Below are 17,297 nucleotides of genomic sequence, written 5' to 3'. Positions count from 1 at the left end.
GATAAAAGAAGTAAATTGGAATGTTATTTAAAAATGCATGCTCTGTCTAAATCAAGAAAGTCTTGACAGTCCCTTTAAGTGTAAAAGTCTTTTGTCTTATCTTATTTCCTCTGTGTGTTTGGCCATTTAGGGGCACATACAAATCAGTTTCTAGACTAGTTTAATGCCAATAAACCCTTACTTCTATATTTATTATATATCAGATTTGTTACCCAGACCTTAAAGTACCATCTAGATGCCAACCCTAGTTAAAAAGCAGGAATATTTTTCTTCTTATTTATTTTTTTAATGGTTGTTTCTTTACTCATATACATATCTATTGACCAGCTGTGTACAGTATGACGTGCACTTCTGGTTATTTATAAACAGCTTTAAGTTTATTTTCCCTTTAAAACACAGTTTAAATAGCTCTTTCACAAGGAAAACACATTCTCATTGCTTCACTGCAAAAATGCTGGGATTCTATATTGATATAGCGACACAACTAAGCAGCTAAATAAGTGGGGTAAAATATTGTTATCGGATAGTGGTCTGTGGCTAAAGCAGGGCTGGCGTCTTTCTGTGAACGTTGTGCCAAAGTACTAATAGAAACTGACTCAGCATAACAAGCTATTTTTTTATCAAGTTTGATTATTTAAAACAAATGAATATTTAAGAAACAAAATACGAACAAGTTATGCATTTTAAAATAAGTTAAGTTTTCAAGATAATTAACATGATATGTGTAATAAAGTAGCTAAACTAATATGTCTTTACCAGCAGGCAATACTAGGGTTTAACTTCAGATCAGACTACAAGCCATTGTGCCCCTCTGTCAGCCATAACTACATGAGATCATACCCTTCCACCTGCAGCCTCTCTGTTAGCCACGCCTACATAATATCTGACCCTTGGCCCTGCAACCCGTCTGTCAGCCACAGCTATATAAGATCATACTCCTGACCCTACAGCTCCTCTCAGTCACACCTACATAAGAACATACCCCTGACCCTGCAGCTCCTCTTTCAGTCACACCTACATAAGAACATACCCCCTGACCCTGCAGCTCCTCTGTCAGTCACACCTACATAAGATCATGCCCCTGGCCCTGCAGCTCCTCTGTCAATCACACCTACATAAGATCATGCCCCTGACCCTGCAACTCCTCTGTCAGCTACATCTACATAAGATCTGACCCTTCCCCCTGCAGCCTCTCTGTCAGCCACACATACATAATATCTTACCCTTGGTCCTGCAACCCCTCTGTCAGCCACAGCTACATAAGATCATACCCCTGACCCTGCAGCTCCTCTGTCAGTCACACCTACATAAGATCATGCCCCTGGCCCTGCAGCTCCTCTGTCAATCACACCTACATAAGATCATGCCGCTGACCCTGCAACTCCTCTGTCAGCTACATCTACATAAGATCTGACCCTTCCCCCTGCAGCCTCTCTGTCAGCCACACCTACATAATATCTTACCCTTGGTCCTGCAACCCCTCTGTCAGCCACAGCTACATAAGATCATACCCCTGACCCTGCAGCTCCTCTGTCTTTTTTTTTTTAATAAATATTTATTGATTACAATCCGATGTCCAATACAAGACAAAAAAATGAACATACATTTTTAACTGAAAATCTTCAACATCAGAGGTTTTTGCCTTCTTCTTCATAAATATAACTTGGATTGACATTTTTCTCAGAATAATAAAACAAAAATTACCGGAAAAAGAACCCCCCCACAAATATCATATAGTTCCCCCCCCCCCTGTCTCCCAGAACCCGAACCCCAAGTCATGCAACACGACTCAGAGTCGTAGGTTAATGAGATGAAATGAAAGATTTTATAACTATTAGTATAATTCTCTATATAGTGAGATCTAAGTTTTAATTACAGGGAGCCATCCTACGAGGAACTTTTTAAAAAAAATTCCCCCTGTTAATTGTGTATGGAAGGATTCAAAAATGATATGATTCTGTATTTCTCTAATGAAGAGTGAAAAACTGGGGGCTGTTCTTCCCTTCCAGGCTGTCAATATTAAATGTCTGGACAATAAGATTATTGTATTCAATACGTTTCCATGTAAGCTTTGGTTATCGGTTTGAGTTTTAAGGAATATGATCTCTTCTGGCCCAATGGAAATATCAGCCTTATAGATTTTATTAAGCCAGAAAATAACCTTATTCCAGAATTGATAAATCTTTGAACAAAGACTGAACATATGCAGAGTATCTGCTTTTGAGTATGAGCAGCGTGGACATAAGAATGTTTGTGATAGAACATTCTTTTCAATCTCAGAGGGGTAAAATAATAATTATTCAACAGCTTCATATGTGATTCTTTCCAGTATATTGAGACCCTACATTTACCTAGTACGGTAAAGCTTGTCTTTACGTTTTCATGGTTCATATCTGGAAAGTAAGGTATCCAAGTATTGCATATTTTATCTAGAAAGATCTGACTCTGTTTAGCCAGCATTATGTGATAAATTAGTGATATTGATGAGGCGAACAGACTATTTCTGGGGAGATCAAATTGTGTTGTGAGAGATTCAAATGATGATATCTGACCCGTATCTAGTAAGATTTGATAGATATATTTCAAACCCTTCTCCTCCCAGATCTTAAATACTTTCTGACTACTTCCAGGGGTAAATTCTGCATTACCTATTATGGGTAGGTATTCAGAAAAAGATTGCGCCATGTTATCACTAAATTTTTAATAGTAATTAGACTGCCTACATTGCCAGGAACTTCACCGGGTAAATTATGTAAAATAACTTTCAAAGAGAAAGGATAAATAATATAGCTTTCAAGGTCGGTTGTGGAGAACCAATTGGATTCTGCTAACCAGTCAATTGCAATTTTGACCAAGGCAGCCAGGTTATACAAACTAATATTGGGTAGTGCAAGACCAGCTATGTTACGTTTTTGGGTTAGCTTGTTAATAGAAATACGTGCTTTCCTACCATGCCAGATAAATTTAGTAAACATAGCATTTATTTTATTTATGTCGGATTTTTTTAAAAGCAAAGGAAGATTCTGCAGTGGGTATAGTAGTTGTGGAAAGATAATTGTCTTAATAAGACTAACCCTTGCTGATATTGACAGCGGAAAAGCTGTCCATATTTCTAGGTTAGTCTTGATCTTTTGAAAGAGTGTTTGGTAATTTAAATTATACCAATTGTGAGGATTTTTATGCAGATGTAAACCTAAGTATGTAAGAGAGTCTACAACTTTAAATGGAAGTTCAAGTATACTGGTTCTAGTCTTTTGTACCCACATAAGTTTACTTTTTCTGTAATTTATTTTATATCCTGAGAAAGTACTGAAAAGGTTTAAACATGTTAGGATTAGAGGTATTGCTTGGGAGGTATTGTATAGGAAGATTAGCAAATCATCTGCACATAATAACATTTTTAATGTTGGTGTAACCATAGGGATCCCTACGCATACTTGTCTTAACCAAATAGCCAGGGGTTCAAGAGCAATATTAAAAAGTAGAGGGGAGAGTGGACAACCCTGTCTAGTACCTTTTTTTAATGATATTGCCTTGGTTAATGAGCCATTAATCAAAAGAAAGGATATCGGTTTTCTATATAGGTTGTGAATAAAGTGTACGAAATGGTTTTTAAATCAAAATTTTTAAAGTGCTTTAAACAAATGCTCCCATTCAATTGAATCAAAGGCCTTCTCGGCATCAAGTGTTAGTAGAGCTGTATCATATTTTAATTGTTTCCCTTTGATATTCTCTATGTTCTACATATAGTCTAGAAACGTTGTAACTTTATGAATATTTTTAGATGATTTTCTTGATGCCATGAAGCCCGTTTGATCCGGGTGAATAATTATATCAAGACAGCCCATTAATCTAGCGGCCACAATTGATGTTAAGATTTTATAATCTGCATTTAAAACTGATATCGGTCTATATGAAGCTAGATCTTCTAAGTCTTTACCTTTTTTTTTGTATTAGGGTAATATTTGCTGCAGAGAAGTGGACTGATATTGGGTGATTATGTACAAAATAATTATTGAAAAGTTTTTCTAGAACAGGGCTAATTTCCTCTACCAATATTTTCAGATATTCTGCAGGCAGACAGTCTGGGCCTGCTGCCTTATTTAGCTTAGCCTCCTTTATTGCATTCACTATCTCCTGTATTGTAATTGGAGCATTAAGTGCTGCATTTTGTTCCTCTGTAATTTTAGGTATTATAACTTGTGACCAGAAGTTTTCTTGATTTGAATTGTCGCTCTTAACATTTGTGTATAGCAGTTGGTAATAGTTAAAAAATGATTCACTAGCATCGCTAGGATCTGTGCACCTCTGGTCACCTCTTCTGATGGCCAAGATATAGTTTTTCTTCCTTCTATTCTTAATTAGATTGGCCAAATACTTGGCCGAGCAACCATGAAATCCTTTAAACTTTATATTAATTTTTTGCTCTTCTTCATGGGATTTTTGTTTTAATACTATATCCCTTTCTTGTCTTGCTTTGTTATAGTTTCCCCAGTTTATATCCGATGGATTATTATAGAACTTCCTATAAGCATTTTTAACTTGATTAGACAATTGTATTTCCCTGGTTAGTGCTTTCTTTTTTCTACCATGCACATATGACTTAATTTATCCCCTTAGTACTGCTTTTGATGCTTCCCAGAATGTTTCTATTTTATTAAGATGTGCGATATTATTAGTACAATAATCTCTCCATTTCTGTTTCAGCCAGTAAGAGAATCTGGTATTATGATAAAGATAACGTGGGAAGGGAATAATTTGCGTCCCAGTTTTAGGTCTAGTCCCTATGTGAAAGGAAAGTGAAATGATTGCATGATCTGAAACTGAGATATCACTTATCTGTGGTTCAATCTTCATTATAGAGAGGGATTCAGCCACCAATAGAAAGTCAATTCTTGAGAAAGATTTATGTGATTTTGATTTGCATGTAAAAGTATGTAGGTTTGGGTTTTTAATGCGCCATATATCTATTAGCTTGAGCTTGTGACACCGGGAGTCTTTCATGGGCATTCACTCAATTTGCTGCAAATAAGATATATTAAAAGTATTTAGCTTGTTTATTATGCTCTTTCATATTTTTTTTTTGAGAGTATTTCTATTTCTGGAAGTAGAGACATATTCAAATCGACCCCTACAATTAAATTAGCTGATACGAATGGAAATAATTTGACCTTAATTTTTCCCCAGAATTCTTTAGAAAATTTATTTGGGGCATAGATATTAAAAAGTACAAATTTAACTGCGTTGACCTGGATCTGGACAATCATATACCTTGCTTCTTTATCTAATTCAATTTTAATGATCTCATAAATTAAGTTTTTACTTAGGAGGATGGCGACCCCTAGTTTTCTACTTGTACAAGGGGTCGCTATCACCTCACCGACCCATTTTGCTTTTAATTTAGGGATTTCGATCTCTTTTAAGTGTGTTTCCTGTAGGAAAACAATACTCAGATTTTGTTTACCTAATTTTTTAATTATAAGTTTACGTTTGATCGGTGAGGTGATGCCGCCTATATTCCAAGAGAGGACATTCAAATCATTAAACATGATACAAACTCACTTTTATTTTCCCTACCCCTTTTCTTTTTCGATTTCTGTCCCCGTCAAAAGATAGTACCAACACTACAACATCTACCTGGAAGGCAAAGGGAGGGGAAGAAAGGGAGAGAGAAAAAAAAAACCCACCCCAGAGTATAATTAAATAAAAATACACCTCCTATCTTATATTCTACAATATGCTTATACAATAATTTTACTTCAGGGTTAACTTCTACCATATCTATATCCTATTGGGAATAGTGTATATCCTAATATTCTCTATCAAACCCTACACTTATTAATATTTATTTAGAGTTTACAAATTCTTTTGCCTCAGCTGGATCATTAAATGTATATCTATTACCATTCTCCTCAACTATAACCTTAGCTGGGTACAGCATACGGGCTTTAAGACCTTTCTTAATCATAAATGTACATAGTGGAGCCATGATCTTCCTTTTTTGTGATGTCTCCATAGAAAAATCTTGAAACAACTAGATTTTTTTTCCTCCTATAGTAAATGTTTCTGTTTTCCTAAACAATCTTAGGAGTTCTAGCTTATCTTTGTATCTTAGTAATTTAAAGATACACGTTCTCGGTCTGGAGGTGTTATTTTCAGTAGGGCTCCTAACGCCAATTCTGTGAGCTCTTTCAATAGGGATGGGGGGGAGATGGGGAGGGAATCCTAAAGCTGGAGGCAGTACCTTACTAGTAAATTCTATTAGGTCTACATATTCTGGGATTTCGGGCAGCCCAACTATTCTTATATTGTTACGTCTGGAGCGATCTTCCAGATCCTCCAGACGAACTTGCATATTCTGAATTTTGGATACTTGTGCCGTTAAAACTGATTATTGAGTGTTAACTAGGTACTCTAAATTAGAAACTCTATTTTCCACCTCTGTCATCCTAGTGGCAAATTGTTTAACCTCAGTATTTAGTGTAGCCAATTGGGTGGAGATGCCAGATAGTTCTTTTTTAATCATATCAAACTGTGGAGAAGAGAGGTTACTTAACTGGGCTATCAGAGTTTCATTATCAAAGGGGGGGGTGGAGAGACTTCAACAAAATCAGAACTAGTATCAGTGACCCTTTTTTTTTATCTTTTGATTTAACAGGCATTGTGGGGAAATGATGTTTTACGTGGGTGACAAATTTTTCCATTTAAGTAAGTGCATGTGGACCTTTTTTTTTTTGGGGGGGGGATAAAGTGTGAAAGTGCTTGCTGAGGTCCCCTAGGGGATTATACTGGGGTGTTAGGTGTGTAAAAAAAAAAAAAAAAAAAAAAAAAAAAAAAAAGTGTTTATTAAGCCTGTGTCAAAATATTATTTAGTTCCTAGTACCAGATCTCACCTATACCAGTATTAAGCTCTTTTACCTATATATTAAATTCCAAGTTCCCTTCTAGCTCAAAAAAAAGGATTTAATTATTGGAACTTTCTCCTTTTTACTCTTCCCACTCCATCGCCTTTCCAAGATAATCAGTTAGGGCTTTTCAGTGTATTGCAGCGGCAGTATCTAGCTACCTAACTAAATATCCAATTCAATATTGACAATATTTAGTCTTTCTATCTAATACATTTATGATGTATAGCGGTCAAGCAAAGATTATATAGATATACACATATTGACATTTCAGTTTGATGCTAAGTATTTCCTCTTTCTTACTCATTTACTTTTCTTATAGCCCTTACTGTCTATTTATATAACAGTGTTTCACCCCTATTTTAAACTTTAAACATCAGATATATGGCAACTAAGAATGTCCCATGTATTATTCGCAGATGCACCAGGGTTGCTTCTATAATAGTCTCTTACAAGGGCTTTTGTTTCCAGGAAGCGGCCTATTCACTAGGATGACAAAATGGCTAATCCTTTTAGATATATATTAGGATCTATACCATAGAATGTCTCTTACAGTCCCAATAACACACCAACCAAAGGCATGGGTTTTAACCAGCTTGTATGTAGGATTGGTTGCTAAACAAAGTATAAGGACACTTCTACCAAATACCTGACCATCCACAGAATACAGATAGCATGATTCCTGAATGTGATACCTTATTCCTGGCCCGGTTACAAGCACAGACAGTCTATGCTGGGGGAACTGAGTCAATATAATGGAGCTTTAAAATTACTCTTGCATTTCTCCCGAGAGATCAGCTATCAATTACATTGCCCCAATTGTATTGTAACAATATTGCAGATACATACGGCAACAATGAATCAACAGACCTGAGCTCAGTGTAATTTCCTTAGCCCTTCACCGGGAGCCTTTCATGGGCATTCACTCAGTTTGCTGCAAATAAGATCTATTAAAGGTGATTCTCTATACACCAGCAGGCGAGCATTCACTCCTTTTTACCGTCCAGGTGTTCCTCTATGCTGGTTTCTAGCTTTTCCTCTTTGACCAGGTGCCTGGCAATACACAACCAAATAGCTGACCAATAACACAGCTGCAAATGGAGCGGGACCTAAGCAGTTGAAATAACCAAGCTCCGGAATACTGCTACCAGTCTATCACATAGGCTGATTCCCTGCAATTGCATACAATAGATTTTTCCTTACTTGCGAGTGGCTTATAGGGTAGACGTAGCTTGACAGGGATCCTGAGACTCCACGTCTCCAAACATGCAGGCTTCTACCTGGACCCAGCTGAGCCCCAGTTACTTGCCTCCTCCCCCGGAGCACGGCCGATCAGCTGACCAAATACCTGTTAGACACTGTCGGAGTTTCCCTGCAACAGGTCCCCCTCTGCTGTAGCTGCCGATCCCAGGCGTACCGTTTCCAACCTGTACGGAGGTTATTCTCTTATACCTAATGTGACAGACCCAATGAAAAATCCACCTGCACACACACGAAATTGATCAGCTGCAATAGGTATGTACTTCCAAGAATTTTCTCTTCTTATGGGCAGCTTGTGGGGTTATACCCCGAGGGCAATAAAAATCTTCTGCGATCAGATCGCTAGCCTTGTTGGCTTAAGGAGACTCCAAGCTCGGGCGGGAAGTAGCCACGCAGAGCGCCACACACGAATCCTGGCAAGCTCTCCAGGCAAGTGGCTAGGAGCGGGGAGACGATGGATCAGCGTCTTCTCATGACAGCTGTGTGCAGGTATTCTGCACAGCACCTCCCCCAACGGAAGTCTCAGCTCCTCTGTCAGTCACACCTACATAAGATCATACCCCTGACCCTGCAGCTCCTCTGTCAGTCACGCCTACATAAGAACATACCCCTGACCCTGCAGCTCCTCTGTCAGTCACACCTACATAAGAACATACCCCTGACCCTGCAGCTCCTCTGTCAGTCACACCTACATAAGATCATACCCCTGACCCTGCAGCTCCTCTGTCAGTCACACCTACATAAGAACATACCCCTGACCCTGCAGATCCTCTGTCAGTCACACCTACATAAGATCAGGCCCCTGACCCTGCAGCTCCTCTGTCAGCTATTTCTACATAAGATCTGACCCTTCCCCCTGCAGCCTCTCTGTCAGCCACACCTACATAATATCTGACCCTTGGTCCTGCAACCCCTCTGTCAGCCACAGCTACATAAGATCATACCCCTGAGCCAGCATCTCCTCTGTCAGTCACACCTACATAAGACCATACCCCTGACCCTGCAGCTCCTCTGTCAGTCACACCTACATAAGATCAGGCCCCTGACCCTGCAGCTCCTCTGTCAGCTATTTCTACATAAGATCTGACCCTTCCCCCTGCAGCCTCTCTGTCAGCCACACCTACATAATATCTGACCCTTGGTCCTGCAACCCCTCTGTCAGCCACAGCTACATAAGATCATACCCCTGAGCCAGCATCTCCTCTGTCAGTCACACCTACATAAGACCATACCCCTGACCCTGCAGCTCCTCTGTCAGTCACACCTACATAAGAATATACCCCTGACCCTGCAGCTCCTCTGTCAGTCACACCTACATAAGATCATACCCCTGACCCTACAGCTCCTCTGTCAGCCACACCTAAATAAGATCATACCCCTGACCCTGCAGATCCTCTGTCATCCACACCTACATAAGATCATTCCCCTAACCCTGCAGCTCCTCTGTCAGTCACACCTACATAAGATCTGACCCTTGACCCTGCAGCTCCTCTGTCAGTCACACCTACATAAGGTCTGACCCCTGACCCTACTGCTCATCTGGCAGTTACAGCTACATAAGATCTGATCCATGGCCCTGCAGCTCCTCTGTCAGCCACAGCTACATAAGATGTGTCCCCTGGCCCTGCAACCCCTCTCTCAGCCACAGCTACATAAGATAATATACCCTTTCCCCTGGAGCCTCTCTGTCAGTCACACCTACATAATATCTGACCCTTGGTCCTGCAATCCCTCTGTCAGCCACAGCTACATACGATGTGACCCCTGGCCCTGCAGCTCCTCTGTCAGCCACAACTACATAAGATGTGACCCCTAGCCCAGCAGCCCCTCTCTCAGCCACAGCTATATAAGATCTGACCCCTCCCCCTGCAGCCTCTCTGTCAGTCACATCTATATAAGATCTGGCCATTGGCACTGCAGCTCCTTTGTCAGTTACACCTACATAAGATCTGACCCCCTAGCCCTGCAGCCTCTCTGCCAGTCACACCTACATATGATCTGACCTCTAGCCCTGCAGCCTCTCTGTCAGTCACACCTACATAAGATCTGACCCCTAGCCCTGCAGCCTCTCTGTCAGTCACACCTACATAAGATCTGACCCCTAGCCCTGCAGCCTCTCTGTCAGTCACACCTACATAAGATCTGACCCCTAGCCCTTCAGCCTCTCTGTCAGTCACACCTACATAAGATCTGACCCCTAGCCCTGCAGCCTCTCTGTCAGTCACACCTATATAAGATCTGACCCCTAGCCCTTCAGCCTCTCTTTCAGTCACACCTACATAAGATCTGAACCCTGGTACTGCAGTTCCTCTGTCAGCCACACCTACATAAGATCTGAATCCTAGCCCTGCAGCCTCTCTGTCGGTCACATCTACAAAAGATCTGACCCCTAGCCCTGCAGCCTCTCTGCCAGTCACACCTACATAAGATCTGACCCCTAGCCCCACAGCCTCTCTGCCAGTCACACCTACATACGATCTGACCCCTGGTACTGCAGTTCCTCTGTGAGCCACACCTACATAAGATTTGACCCCTAGCCCTGCAACCCCTCTGTCACCCATAGCTTCATAAGATCTGACTAGGGTTGCAACCTCAGCCATGTTTTCCTGGAGACTTATTAGTTAGACATGCTGTAGGGTGTGCAGAAACATGTATTGTGCTGTTTATATGCACTATTTACGTGATGTCGAGAGGCACAATACATGTTCAACCCTGCATCATGTGTATCTCATAAGTGTCCAAGAAAACATGGCCGAGGTGGCAACTCTAGATCTGACACATGGCCCTGCAGCCTCTCTATCAACCACACCTACATAAGATCTGACTCCTGGCCTTGCAGTCCCTTGTTCAACCACACCTACATAAGATCTGACTCCTGGCCTTGCAGTCCCTTGTTCAACCACACCTACATAAGATCTGACTCCTGGCCTTGCAGTCCCTTGTTCAACCACACCTACATAAGATCTGACTCCTGGCCTTGCAGTCCCTTGTTCAACCACACCTACATAAGATCTGACTCCTGGCCTTGCAGTCCCTTGTTCAACCACACCTACATAAGATCTGACCCCGGGCCCTGCAGCCCCTTGTTCAACCACACCTACATAAGATCTGACCCCGGGCCCTGCAACTCCTACCCATGGTCCTGTCTAAATACACAGCTGAACACACTGCTAAACACACAGTTAAACACATTGATAAAAAAAAAAAACACAGCTGAACACATTGCTAAATACGCAGCAAAGATAAGGAGGACACAGAAGTGGCACTTTTAAGGGGAAAACAGGGTTAATTTTGTATAGTTATAGAAATTACATGGGTCTCTTAAAGATACCCTGGTGCTACCCACTCCTGATAAGAACAATATTGGAATATGGAGCTAGGAAAGGGAGCTATAGGGTGCAGCTATTTCTAAAATGAGTAACTTTATTTCAACAGATTAAAATCTATTTGAATATAAATTTAACCAAACAATATATATATATATATAAGTGAGAAAAAATATAAGTAAAAAATATATAAATACTATAAAGCATAGTATATATCCATACCTACTAAGTCCAAAAAGGAGCTGTGACTTCTCTCCCCCAGGTGGCAATAAAGGCCTTGTTTAGGAGGATTCTTTCTTAGGATGAGGAGAAGAACCAGCATGGCTTGTAGGAAAAAACTGCAGGAAGATGGAAGAGGGAAATGGCCCCAAGATTCCCAGCCATTTGCTGGATACCTTGGCGTCCGGTGGGGACACCCTCAAACACCACCAGCAGACAAGAAGGAAATAAACAGGACTTTACAGACAAGGTAACACGTTTCGGCCCGTATACGGGCCTTTATCAAACCAGAAGAAGAGCTGTAATAACTAAAAAACCTTTTTTGAAATTTAAATAAAGTGGTGACCAATCATAGAACATCTGCTCGTCTCTGATTGGTCGCCACTTTCAAAAACCCTGCGTTCAAAGTTCAAACGGCTTTGGGCAGCAGTCCTCTATCAGGTATGACTAGACGTAAATCATGGCGCCTGGGGGGAGAGAAGTCACAGCTCCTTTTCGGACTTAGTAGGTATGGATATATATACTATGCTTTATAGTATATATATTTTTTTTTACTTATATTTTTTCTCACATATAATATAAATATATATAAGGGCCAGTTTATAAGACTAAAACGTAATTGTACTACAGATTATGATTTTCGTGTAGAGTCAGACACATTGAAACAGCAACTTTTAGAAAGAGGCTATAAAATGAAAGTAATAAAAAGGGCCTTTTTAGAAGTAGATAGACTAGATAGAAGGGAAATATTTCAAAAAAATCGTTATGGGTCATTAAACAGGTTCAATAAAAATAAACCCAATTTTATTACTACCTACAGTCCTCAATTCAAAGCAATCTGTGACATCATTAATAAACACCTCCCCGTTTTGACGGGGGAGGACAGTCTCAGAGACCTAACCAGGGAAGGTCTCAATTATATCTCTAAAAAGGGACGTACAATTGGAAATTTAGTAGCCCCTAGTATGATAAAGAAACCACCATCAACAGTAAGTAGTTGGTTACAGGTAAAGGGGCATTACAAATGCCATTTTTCCAATTGTATAGCCTGTAGTCACACAACAATAACTGATAAATTTCAATCTAGAAGTACACAAAGAGTATTCCTAATGGACTCTTGCACCAATTGCCGAACATGCTATGTTATTTATCTGGTGGAGTGTATAGCATGCAAAAAGCAATATGTGGGGTGCTCCTCTAGAGAGGCACGCACACGCATCAGAGAGCATTTAAACAACATTGACAAAGAAAGAGATGTCTCAAATTTGGTGCACCATTTTATATACGAGCACAACAAGTCAGTGAATAGCTTTAAATGGCAAATAATAGAAACAATCCTCCCTAAACCTAGAGGGGGTGACAGAATGCAACGACTCCTCTATAGAGAGGCATTCTGGATCTTTACACTCCAGACCAGACGTCCCAAAGGCTTTAATATAGCAGGAGACATCATTAATTTCTGGAAGTAGGGTATAGTGACATAAAAAGTTACAGTGAAGGATAGCAAATAATTGGGATTAAAACATGTATATATATAGATAAAGAGCAATGTCATTTCAAAGTTTACATATAATGATGTTGAACAGCATACAGACTAAGTTACTTATATCATGCTGTTTTGAAGATTTTGGTCTTTAAGTTATAATTGGGATACATATATGTATATATATAGATAAATAGTAAATTCATAATAAAGCTTAGACACAATGATGTAGAATTATATATAATTTATGTTATTATGAACACATTTGATAGTTACCAATTATATATTTCTTTGTTCAACAATTCCTACAAGGAAAAGAGCACTGCAGTTCAATATGCTTATATGTTTGTATATATACATATCCTGTTTAAAATATTATGTTTTCCAAGCTACCATGGAGAGTGCCCATTTGCAGGGATCAAATCTGACATTTGATAATTATATGTTTTTCTGTTTGACAAATTCTACAAGAAAATGAGTACTGCAGTTCAATATGTTTATATGTACATTTTGCAGTCAATATATTAGTATATATAATATAAAACAGAAAAATGTTCTAAGATACAACCCATTCAAATGAAATAAAATGTCCTCCAATCAGCCTGTTGATAACACTAATTGATTAATTGCGCTGTGACCCCAGCTGTTTATCCTTAGCTATTATCAGAATAGGTTTTTAAGGCATAACACAGGCTACACTTTGAGGTCTATGATTAAGGCTACATTTTCCAGCCGAAACGCGTAAGACCGACTGGTAGCCTAAGGTCACAGCGCAATTACCAAGCTCTTTTTTCATCTAATTTTTACCACCCTCATTTAAGTGTTTTTTTGGTTCTCACTATGTTGGAATCTATTGAATCTATGATATCAATAAACTCACCCTTTGTTTGAAGCCCAAGTTCGCTGGATTTCTTTTTGTTTGGAAATATATATATATATATATATATTGTTTGGTCAAATTTATACTCAAATAGAATTTAATCTGTTGAAATAAAGTTACTCATTTTAGAAATAGCTGCACCCTATAGTTCCCTTTCCTAGCTCCATATCCTAATATAAATACGCTGCAACACATCACTAAAAGCTTTAAACACATTGCTAAACACACAGCTAAACATACACCTAAAACATTGCTAATCACACAGTTAAACACACAGGACTAGATTACAAATAGAGCATGGTTAATATTGCACAATGAGTTATTGTTTGCTCAAGCCTCATACAATCAATAACACTCAATCAGAAATTACAAGTTGTTAGTTACGGTTGCAAGAAAAACTTGGAATTACCTGAATTTCTGCACTGATTACTCATTAAATGTTTCTGCTCTTCATCTAAGTCACAATCATAGACAAACACAATCTGACTACACAAATCACACACAGACAGTTGTACCTTTCACATAGAAGACATTGGGCAATCACTCACAGTGCAGGCTGAAAAAAGTAAGTGAACCTTTGTGTTAATGACTTCTCCAAAAGCCATTTGGAGTCAGGTGTTGAAGGTGAGATTTGAAGTGTGGGTAACAGGTTTCACAGGTGCCCTGCCCTTTAAATAAAAGCACACCAAGCCTGGTTACTGACAACTCTATTATTTTTCCGAAAAATTTGTTAGTGTGAACCATGCTTCAATCTCAATATTGTTCACAGGACCTTAGAAGACGCATTATAGATATGCACAAAGCTGGAAATGTTACAAAAGCATTCTTAAAGGGACAGTCTACCATCGAATTGTTATTGTTTTAAAAGATAGATAATCCCTTTATTACCCATTCCCCAGTTTTGCATAACCAACACAGTTATATTAATATACTTTTTACCTCTGTGATTACCTTGTATCTAGGAACCTTCTTCCAGCCCCCTGATCACATGACTGTGACTCTTTATTATCTATTGTCTTAAATTTAGCATTGCTTTGTGCTAAATCTTAGATAACCCCCTGTGCCTGAACACAGTGTTATCTATATAGCCACGTGTACTTTCTGTCTCTTTGTGTTGAAAAGAGATTTAAAAAGCACGTGAGGCAGCCCTCAAAGGCTTAGAAATTAGCATATGAGCCTACCTATGTTTAGTTTAAACTAAGAATACCAAGAGAAAAAAAGCAAATTTGATGATAAAAGTAAATTGGAAAGTTGATTAAAATTAAAAGTCCTATCTGAATAATGAAAGTTTAATTTATACTAGACTGTCCCTTTAAGACCTGTGTGTTCATCAGTCCATAAGACAAATTGTCTACAAATGGATAAAATTCAGGACTGTTGATACTCTCCCTTGATATTCCCAACAATAATTACTCAAGCCGTGGACTCACCATATCTTAGGAAAGAAATTCAGAACTGTTGATACTCTCCCTAGGAGTGAGTATCCTGCAAAGATCACTCCAAGAATACAACAGGTAATTCTAAATGAGGTGAGAAAGAACCCAAGCGTAACAGCAAAAGACCTCCAGAAATCTCTACAAACTGAAACGTCTTTGTTCCTGTGTCCACTATTAGAAAAACACTGAGATAAAAACATAACTTGCCTGATAAATTCATTTCTTTCTTAGTGACAAGAGTCCATGAGCTAGTGATGTATGGGATATACATTCCTCAAAGAAAAGTGTGGAAAACAGCACCAAGAGATATATGGCTTGTGGGGCACGGAACCCAGGATCTGCCTTATCCTGCAAGCACTCCAAGCAATGAAATAATTTGTTCCAGCCACCGATAATTAAAAGACCTTTATTTCTTCATCAACTAGGGTCTTAGACAAAGATACAACGTTTCAGGCCTGCTATAGGCCCTTAGTCATGTATACTAAACATACACTGATTCATCACTTAAATACTTTACACCTGGTCAATTATTCACCTGTTACCATGTGACTATTCAATGTTACATCACTATACATTCCTGCCAGGAGGAGGCAAAGTTTCCCAAACCTCAAAATGCCTATAAATACACCTCCCACCTCACTCATACCTTAGTTTATTGTGTAGCCAAGAAGTGAGGTGTAAAAGAAGGAGTAAAAAAGCACTATGAAAAAAAATAATTTATCAGGTAAGTTCTTACATAAATTATGTTTTCTTTCATGTAAGTGGCGTATGGGCTATAATACCCAAGATGTGGAAATCCACGAGTCACTAGAGCTGGAGGGATAAAATAACAACAGCTAAATCCGCTGAGAAATTAAATCCAAAATATAAATAAGCTTTCTTTAAAAAAAAATAAAAAAACTCAAATCAAATCAAAGGCACTAGAATCAAACTGAGATAAGTGCCTTAAGAACCTTTTTACCAAAGGCTGCTTCCAAAAAAGCAAACACAACAAATGGTAATATTTAAGAAAAAGTATGCAAAGAAAACCAAATTACTGCTTTGCAAAGTTAATCAACTGAAGCTTCATTCTTGACAACCCAAGAAGAGGCAACTGATCTAGTAAAATGAGCTGTAATTCTCTAGGGTGGAGACTGCCCTGCCTTCAAAAAAGCTTTGTAAAATAAAAGTTTCGAACAAAATGCCAGAGAAAAAACAGAGACTTTCTGACCTTTTCCTGGAGTCAGAAGAAATAACAAACAGACTATAAGTCTTTCTGAAATCTAAAGAAGCCTCAACATAATATTTAAATGCTCTTACCACATCCAAAGAATGAGTAAACCTTACAAGAGTATTCTTAGAATTAGGACACAAAGAAGAAAACAACAAATTCCCTATTGAATTCTAAGGGAATATTGAATTCTAAGGCAATATTGATTGGTAACCTCGCCTCTTGAGGTTTCCAAACCCCTTGTGCTGTCAGAGACTCTCAACTCAAACAGCTCCCCAACCTGAAAAACGTGCATCTATTGAGAATACAGTCCAGGTAGGACGAACAAATGAGGCCCCCTGAACAATAAGGTGATAGTCCAACCACCAAATCAGAGAGAATAGACTGTTGGGATTTAAGTATATCTGTAATGCTCGTGGGATATTCCTCTATCAGACCGAACTCGGCCAGTTGTCTTGTTATCCCGGCGTCGAGCCGGAATGATAGGGAACAACCCAGAGCAGAGAAAGTTAGTAAGAAGAGGAAGGCGGCACTCACCACAGGCTGGACAGTCCCCAGCGGCAACTGCAAAGCAGTCC

This window comes from Bombina bombina, chromosome 7 (assembly GCF_027579735.1).
Source record: "Bombina bombina isolate aBomBom1 chromosome 7, aBomBom1.pri, whole genome shotgun sequence".
Lineage (NCBI taxonomy): Eukaryota > Metazoa > Chordata > Amphibia > Anura > Bombinatoridae > Bombina > Bombina bombina.
The sequence above is the reverse complement of the archived record's forward strand: the minus strand, read 5'-3'. Positions refer to the sequence as shown.